Below are 10177 nucleotides of genomic sequence, written 5' to 3'. Positions count from 1 at the left end.
TTCCCACAAAATGGAAAATTAACGAGGAAACCATATTAATAGTAAATTAATTAATACTTATTTTGAATTATTGTTTAAGAAATTCATCGTAAGAAGTTTTCTCGTGAAAATATATATCAAACACATGTATAATTAATAAATACAAAAAAATTTATGCAAAAATTGCTACTTTTGGTCCCTTAAACAATATGTTTCAAGGACATAAATTCTTATGGGTGGTGAATGAAAAATGTGTATTCTCAGTAAAATCGGTGTACAAGTTTCTTAAAGAGAGAAGGGAGGTGATGAATTCTAACCAATCCAATATTCCCAGGAAAGTATTGTGAAGGTGAAATCTGTCCCGAGACATCCATCTCATATGGCGCGTTCTTCATATATAATAAATTTTCAGTTAGATTTTCTTTGTTTAATAGAGGGATGATTAATTATACACCGTTGTATTGTTTATGCGATCAACATAATGAAACGATTTATCATCCATCTTTCTATGAAGTGTGACGGGTCCAGGGCCTAGAATTAATTTTTTTTCGCGGATCCAGGGCTGGTTGGTGACAAATACAGTATTGGATAGCAGGTTCACTGAGTGGCTGTAACATGTCATTATGCAGACTGATAATGAAATAATTCAAGTGGTATGTTCTTTGGAGTGTACTGAATAAAAAGTGATTTGAAGGGATTAATATGCTTTACTTTAGATATTTGCAAGAGAGCAATTAAAGAAGTTACAGGTTACAATAATGCTGCAGAGTTGACGCGGCTGACCCTAACAATGTTAGCAGTAGTGAGAGATTTTGTTGGCATTGTATTGGCCGCAACTTGTTGGTATCGTCGGACCCTCCCTCACTCAGACATAGCTGAAAATATGGAAATTCTTATGGGGTTGAATTTTGCGAAAGATTTATAGAGAGGCTCTCAAGGACAACAACATGCATCATAGTTCCTTAGGTGCAATTGTTCCTAAGTGCCAAAATATTCGGCACAATTTCAATAATATTAATTTTTCACATGTTAGAAGAGAAGCTAATCAAACTGCTAAATGTTTAACAAAATGTGCAATTTCTATTTCTTCTTATGATGTTTGGATTGAAAAAATACCTTCTTGTATTGATGCAGTTGTGGCCTTCGATTTGATGGCACCCCTCATATGAATATGTATATGTTTCTTGTAAAAATAAAATGTTTCAAGGACACTTGTTAGTATTTTCTATACTTTTTCAGTTCTTTTTAAGTGTCGTAAACTCGTGTGGCATTTTTTTTCGCACAAGAAGAGGGCAGAGCTGAAGGAAAAAAAACTAAGCGATTAAATGAACATTTCGAGGCATGCAAGCGCCATAAATGTTATAAAAAAGGAGACATTCAAGTTCTCTTGGTGGAGTCTCAATAACATGTAAATCAAAGGAGTTCAAAGAGAGACTAAAATTAGCTAACCATGTTTTTTAGATCACAAATGCGACAAATCAAGGTAGGAACATTCCCATTGATGTTACATTTCCTTGTTTCCCTGTTGACCAAAACTTAGGAGCTGCTCTCCACTTGTAGGTGTGTGAATCGCTGTCTTTGAGCCATATTCATACCAATATACATGTCCCACATCTCTGCATGTAGCACGTCGCATGAATCTATCTTATGAACATGACTATTTCTAACAATTTTCATTACTATCACGGAGAAGTCTGCCACATCCTAAAAGACTAACCGAGCTTTTATGCATGGTCTGACGTGTTACCACCCCTTTCTCTCATTACATATAATGGAGCTTACTACCATTCATTCTTCTTTTTTATTTTTTGGGAAAAAATAAGTAATTTTATAATTTGATTTCTCCTATTAAGCCGTAGAACAATATTCTCATTTCTATATCCCTCAAAAAAAAAAATCTCATTTCTATATTTTTTCTTCTTTCTGGTTTTGTTTTTGCTTTTATGCAAAGCAAACTTATATAATTTCATTTGTCCCTATTGGCAAGTTTGCGTTATTGATGCAGATGATGTGATTAAACTCCTAAGATTAATTGATCATTACATCGTATATCGAGTTAAAAAAAATACACTTAAGATTCTTATAATACAGGTTTTAGTTTTCTTATAAATATTTTGTTTAAAATTTTTGTCTGTTCTTGTAAGTCATGGCTTTTATGAATTGAATTTTTGCTAAAAAAATATGTAATTCTAATAAAAAAAATACAAATTAAAAATTTTCTCTATAACGTACAATTTAAAAAATCAAGAAAATTATTAGAGATGAAAATTCAATTATTTACAAGAGAAGAATTTTAAGTTTTCCTTTCAAAAAGAATTTTAAGTTCTCTCAAAAAAGTTGAAGTTTTTTTTTTTTTTAGGGCCAAAGATGTTAAATTTATGTTCCTCTTGAAGATCTAACTATTAAAAATTTTCATTTATGTTTCTTGAATTTCTCCCGCTTTCCAAATTACCGACATTTTATTTTTGTAATAAATTCCCAAACCAAAAAAATATGATGGAAAAAGAAACATAGTGACATACCCCACTTTCCTTTTTGAAAGCCAATCATAATTGACCAGTATGGAAGGTAAAGACATAGTGACATACTGAGTGACGATCGATATATCACAAATTAAAGCAGCCACCATAGCCCATAAGCCTTGCCAACGAATAGTCATTGATGTCTTGTTTGTGAACAAATGAATGTGCGAATCATATCATATCCGTATATAATATATTAAGGCTTCAAATGGAAACTAAGACATGCAATATAATTCTGAAATTCTAATCATTCATCATCAACTTGGTCAAAAATATAATATAATCAATCATGAAAAATTCTATGGTGAAGTCATAAAAACATTCATCATTAACCAAAATGGCAACAATGCAAACCGAGCTAATTCCTCATGTTACACTTGGAACCCAAGGCTTTCAGGTTTCAAAAATGGGATTTGGGTGTATGGGACTCGGTGGAGCCTACAGTGATCTTCTTCCTGAGCAAGATGGTATTTCCATAATTAAGTATGCATTTAGTAAAGGCATCACTTTATTTGATACTGCTGATGTTTATGGAGTCGATGGTGGTAATGAAATATTGGTTGGAAAGGTACATGCATACAAATAACTACGTACCAAGAATTTCTTTAATGTTCTAAATTTTATATTGCAAATGAAACTTCATGCTAATTTTAGTTTATAATTATTTGGTTTTGTTGACTAGGCTTTAAAGCAACTACCTAGAGAAAAGGTCCAGGTGGCTACAAAATTCGGTATAGCCAGAAGCGATGATTCTGGTATGGTAATCAAGGTTCACCGGATTATGTGCGTTCATGCTGCGAAGCTAGCTTGAAACGTCTCGATGTCGAATACATTGATCTGTATTATCAGCACAGAGTGGATACATCTGTGCCTATAGAGGATACGGTAAGGTTTTCTATTTTGAGCATATAGTGCATCACATATGTTATTTCTTATTGATATACATTATCTGACTTATTACACTAGATGCATTGTTAACAAGTTTCTTCTATTACAGGTAGGTGAACTTATGAAGTTGGTGGAAGAAGGAAAAGTGAAGTATATAGGGCTATCTGAAGCTAGCCCAGATACAATAAGGAGAGCGCACACCATTCATCCCATCACAGCTGTACAAATGGAGTGGTCTCTTTGGACTCGTGACATTGAGGATGAGATAGTTCCACTATGCCGGTTAGTTTGAGTTCCTGTCCAAGTTCTTTGATTAAGTTACTTGAAAAGAGGGTTAAAGAAATAGAACTGTTTGCTCTTTTGGATGTTTGTGTTAAATGTTGTACTACTTCACTTATTTAAAGCTTTTGTTGATACAGAGAGCTTGGTATTGGAATTGTAACATATAGTCCTCTTGGTCGTGGTTTCTTTGGTGGCAAAGGAGTTACGGAAAATGTTTCAGCAGTTAGCTCCCTGGTAAAGCATTTTAGCACTTAAATTATATGTGTAGGATATACTTAATTATGTAATAGCATTGATCAAATCTTAATCATGAATTAAATATTGGTTGCTCTGTTGGCGTATTTTGTAAAATATGTATATGTCCATTCCATTGCAAATATATACTTGTTTTGTTGAACAAGAGAAACGATGAGGGGGATAACATCCTTATCTGTTTTTCTCACATGAATGATGTTTAAATTCTTGTATAAAATTAAGGCTTTTATGCTGTTTTCTGATATGATCATTTCACTATTCAGGCTACTCATCCTCGCTTCCAAGCCGAGAACTTGGACAAGAACAAAAGTTTATATGATCGAATTGAAAGTCTTGCCAAGAAACATGAGTGCGCTTCTGCTCAGTTAGCATTAGCATGGATACTCCAACAAGGCCATGATGTTGTGCCTATTCCTGGTGAGTGACAAATCAAAATAGTATATCACAAGAAACTTAATACTACTAGCTATGTATCCTATCAGTATCAGAAATATGATTTTTTTCCCCTTATTTGTCAATCTGCATAATATATTTATATCTTTGTGCTCGTGCATTGCTCAAATAAGTGAAAAACTATATACACTTTTGTTAGAATGACAAACCTGACTCTAGAGAAAACAGATAAATAAACACATATAAGTAATTAAACATTTGACCACCGAGTTCAGTCAATTGTGCCTACGTCTTTTATAGTTGAGTGGCTGCTGTACATTGTGGTGTTTATATTTATCTATTTACCTATGTTTCGTTTTGGAAATGCATATCTATTTACTATTCATTATTTCACACGTTTTCTTTGAATGTCAGGAACAACTAAGATTAAGAATCTTGATCAAAACCTTGGTGCCTTAGCCGTGAAACTATCAGAAGAGGACATGAGAGAAATTTCTACAGTGTTTTCCATTGATGATATAGCTGGTGGTAGACACTATGATGGATTGGATCAATCATCCTGGACCTGGCAATCTGCTAACACACCTCCAAAAGTTTAAGGGTCTCAACTTGCAGTATAAAACCTGAATATGGATTACATTGTTAACAGTGCATGTTCTGATAAAACCTAAATATTGATTACCACATGTACTTGATTACCAAATTGTTGAATTTGTTGAACAAACTAAATGCAGAAAAAGAATAAAATCTCTCTTTCAACAACAAAAGTTTAGAGTTGATTACGCTCCTCATTTATAAGATATTCTTTTGTTGCTATAAGTCGAGTTTTGTTAAGATGTAAATGAAATTGATAAAAAATTGTTGTATGCGTGATTTAAATTTAGATTCTTCCAAACGGTTTATACTTAATCGAAACCACTTAACATCAATCATTTGATTTTCTATTAGAGAAGTTTGGATTTTACTTTCCTTTATTGTTTAAGTTAAAATTTGCATTTTCTTTCTCTAGGAAGTAAGCTTATGTCATACGAAATCAACAATTTTGACTATGATTATGTGACAATCTCAACTTGTCAACATTCAAAAATTTCTTTTTAAGGCTCTTTTGGCAAAGATCAAGAAGCTAACTTTATAGCAGGTATCTTATAAACTCTTCTGACAAAAAAAAGTCATGTTTGGTTAAGGTCTTCTCATTATTAGGGGTGTTCAAAACCGAACAAATTCAATAGAAAAACCATAAACAAAACCAACCCAAATGGAAACCACGAAAAAAACGCATTTGGTTTGGAGGTATTCAGATCAACTTTTTACTCAACCAAATGGTTTGGTTCTTTTTGCGGTTTTTATTTTACCAACTGAATCAAACCGCAATATAAGAAAATGCTAATTAAACCTATGTCACATAAACCAATACTCATATAAACTTTTAATAAATGTTATACTCCCTCCTGTCCTTATTATAAGTAAAAGTTGACTTTTTAGGTTCATAGAATAATTAATGTATCTTATTGTAAATATAGACTAGATACATCACTTACGCAATGAATAAAAAAAATCAATTGTTTCTTATAATAAGGACCGGATGAAGTGTATTTTTTTCTTCTCTTGTTAAGTTTCTTGTTTGTTTTTTATTTCAAAAAAATATATTTATGTACTACTTGAAATTTTATTCAATGATAAAATCTTGATGTTTTACATTAATATTTCTTACATAATATACTTGCTTTTTGTTCACATTTTTAATTTCGTTTATATTGTTTGGTGAAAATAAAATTTTAATGTTGGATGAAATTTAAAATATTGTTGGAAACATGGTTGGAAATATGTTGTGTAACAATTTTTTAACTCGATTTTAATGTTGAAAACAAAAAATCGTATTGTCCAACTCAAATCATATATGTTTGGTTTAGTTCGGATTTTATTTTAAAAGTCAATCAAACCACTTTTTTTTTATCACGGATGATTTTTATTCTCAGAACCGAACCAAATCCAATCGCGAAGGCGCAAACCATCTTTAAGACAAATGGTGCGTTCCTTTTAGGTTTCAACCACAACAGCGCTTCATTCACATAGGGTGTGTTTGGTAAAATTAAGCTATAAGCTAGCTGATAGCTGAAAAGCTAGCTGATAGCAGGAAGCTTATGGCTGAAAAGCTAGTTGATTGAAATTAAAGTGTTTGGTAAAATTAGCGTTTAAAATGATTGATAAATATAAAATGACAGAAAAGTACACATAAGTTTAATTTTAATATGTTTTTTTAAGGACATATATTTAATATGATATGAATTATATTTATAAACATTTTAAACTAATAAATTTATTATAACAATTTTAATTTATTTCAAATTATTTTTTGGCTTTAAAATGATAAATGTGATATGTAACACCCTATTTCTATTAAAGCAATTAAACATGCGAATAATTCATATATTTAAGAAATAGTCGCTACTTTCACCAAATCAAAGAAAAACAAAATCAAATCAACGGTCAACATGCATGTATATAAAACCTCATCAGTCGCAGCGGATACAAATCTTATACATCAAACATACATGTCATGTGATCTCAAAAATGCATAAGCATAAAATCTCCAAGTCCGACACATGGACAAAATCTCAAAGTATAAAAATAATCCAACAAGATCTAGAGCTAACAACAAAACCCTAGATCAGAGCCAACTCTACTCTAAGACCCGATAGTGGAGAAAGCTCCCACTATCCACCAACATCAGGAACTCACCAAGCTACTACTCCTGCACAACGTCTACTCATCCATACAGGCAAGTAGGCAGTTAAAACCACTGGGGGTGAGTATTACATCAACATAATCAATAATACAGATAAGCAGGAATAGCATAATCCAATATCATGTAATGAAATCAAAATAGATAAATTTCATACATGCATTAACACCATAATCCAAGTCTCGCCGACATAAATTCAATGAACACATCATCATCAATATTCATCATTCACGAAATTAATCATAACATGACACCACAATTCATCAAATACAAACATCACCACTAATCACGTACAACCACAAGTACATCAAGTAATTTCACAACTAGGACTCATGCCACAACATGATATGATCCTAGACACAACTCTATATACATGCGGTACCGATCTCACCAATATTTAGGTTGTCGCCCATGATGCCGATAGAACATCATAATCATCACCAAAATCATCACAATTTGGATATATAAAATATCCGTCTCCATCAGTCATGTATGCATGAACATATGACTCAATAATAATGCATATGTCCACACAACAACTCACCAAATTCTCACCAATATTATTTGCATTTATGCAATCACACCAATAATTCATTTCGCGACTTATATGCACTCACCAACAATTCACAACAACATATATATATTCACCCACCATATCATAATAAACAATATATATGGATTCACCAATATCATCACATTCATATAATTTCACATCAAATACATGATTTGCTCACATTCCAAGTAAAGAGGGAAATACGTCACCTTAAGATAAACATCACATTCCATATTCAACTATCAGTCAAATACTTCCATATAGTCATACAAAACTAATTATGAAAGATTTATAAGATGATTGGCTTAAAAGGATATTTTCATCAATGTTCGTCTCTCTTTAACATTTTACAAGAATCTTCCATTTTCAAAACCAAAACTAAATAAAACTCAAGGAAACCAATCACTACCATTTTCGGCAATCATATAATCTCTATTCTATCTTAATCCCATTCCATTTCCTTGAAGATCCCATTTTCCGGAAAAGTCAACGTTCTTGAGCAATTTTCAAAAGTTAAGTTTTGATTTCACAAACCAAGTCCAAATTTCATTCAAGGAGTTGTTCCAATAGGATTAAGTATGAGACTAATGATTATACAAGTTAAAAGAAGTGTTTTAAGAAGTTCGGATTGGCCCTAGGAAGCTCAAAACAAAATTTCAAAAGTGCTGGAAAAAGAACTGCTCGCTTAAGCGTCCAAATTCCAGTAGCTACTGTAACTACACGCTTACGAGCTCGCTTACAGAACGCTTAAGCGTGCAGTCATCAGACAGCACTTTGCAGCGTCGCTTAAGCGACCATTCAAAATTTCTGCAGAAAAATGTTACGGGTTCCACCCCTTTTTCACCCAAAACTCCCAATTTTGATCCCTCATTGCCCAAAGGTGTTCCCAAATGATGTTTATAGGTCAAATAACTCACAAGGATACTCAAAAACACATTGAACATGAAAATCAATCTCACTTTTAGCCAATTCACCAAATCAACTCATTTACATAAAACACCAACAACAATTCAAATTATCATCATCAATTCATGAATATGCATACCCAAGCAATGATTCATCAACAAAAACATCAATTAAGAGCGATAACATCAATTGAACAAGAATCATAACTCAATTCAACAACAACTTAGCAAAATTCACCAATTGAACACAATTTTCACAACTTATCATTTTTACATATTTGAACATGTAATTTCACTAACAATCATACAATTATCATCAATTCATGCATACAAACATAACATCACAGTTAGAGCACGAATTTAGCAACAATTATCCATTTATTCAATTCAACCCATATTCATACAACAAATGAGAAATTGCAATAAATGAATATGATTATGATGAAGACTAACCCCCTTACCTTAGATAATGATTAATCCAAACTTAGGCTTCACTTTACCTCCTAATTCTTCAATCTTCAAGTTTCCCCCTTTCTCTAACCCTTTGTTCTTCCTTTCTCCCAATTTTCTCTCTCTCTACCTCTCTCTAACTTTGTGAAATGAAAAGAATGAATGAATTTCTCTCCAAGTTTAGGTTTAGGTGTGTTCCCACTCAATTGGGCTCAATTCTAGACCCTAATGGGCTTAACCCATTCTAACATAATTCTAAAAAGTTTCTATACATTCAACGGTAATTACTAACAACGGTAAAATATAACAAACGGTCACTAAACGGTAAAAACTAATCACTACACTAGTAACTTAGTAAAATAATGGTTCTCACTAAACATTAAAAATAATTCTCACCAAAATTACCATTTTACCCTTACCCACCAAATGACCAAAATACTCTTCTAATACGGTAATCCATGAAAATGCACCCAATGACAATTAAATACACACAAGTACAAATAATCACATAATAATTAATTAAAAATAAATCTAGCGAAAAATCGGGCTGTTACATGATATGTGAATTTAATTGATATTATATTTAATAAATTTTGTTTATTATTACAAAAAAAAAAAAAAATTGAATGAGACCATATAAAAAAATACAAACCTCAAAACATAAGGAACATTAAAAAAAATCAAATAGAAAGAAAAAAAAAGTGAAAACGCAACTGTAAAAAAAATAAAAATAAACACAACGTGGGTAGTTATGTTTTTTTTAGGAGTAATGATACATAGACCACCTTAGGTGGCATGTACCATTTGTACACCCAATACAATTGTGACATGTGTCCATATGGTTCCCACACACAAAAAAACTTACATTTATTGTCTCTTACACACTCTCACATGGGGGTGGTACAATGTGTGTATGGAAGAAAGTGTATACATTAAAGATTGTCCTTTTTTGAGTGGGTAGTTTTCTAAAATAAAAATGATATAAAGGTAAAAAATGGAAGAAAATATAAAAAGCTACCAGTTATAAGCTAAAAAGCTACTTGAATTAGCTTTTCAAAAAACGATATAAGTTCATGAGAAAAGCTTGTTACCAAACACGTCACGTTTTCATCCAACGAGCTTATAAGCTAATCTAACTAGCTTATTTATGTTACCAAACACAGCCATAATCAACAATGTCTATGACTCCGACGGCTACGGTGGCTCT

At 32.1% G+C, this 10177-nt stretch overlaps 1 pseudogene; it reads left to right on the top strand.

The window, feature by feature from the left end:
* The first annotated feature begins 2634 nt into the window (after positions 1 to 2634).
* LOC11431331 (probable aldo-keto reductase 1) lies at positions 2635 to 5086 on the top strand (annotated as a pseudogene).
* Positions 5087 to 10177: the final 5091 nt, after the last annotated feature.

Source organism: Medicago truncatula, chromosome 7, assembly GCF_003473485.1.
Source record: "Medicago truncatula cultivar Jemalong A17 chromosome 7, MtrunA17r5.0-ANR, whole genome shotgun sequence".
In the NCBI taxonomy this organism is placed as follows: Eukaryota; Viridiplantae; Streptophyta; class Magnoliopsida; order Fabales; family Fabaceae; genus Medicago; species Medicago truncatula.
The sequence above is the reverse complement of the archived record's forward strand: the minus strand, read 5'-3'. Positions and strand labels throughout refer to the sequence as shown.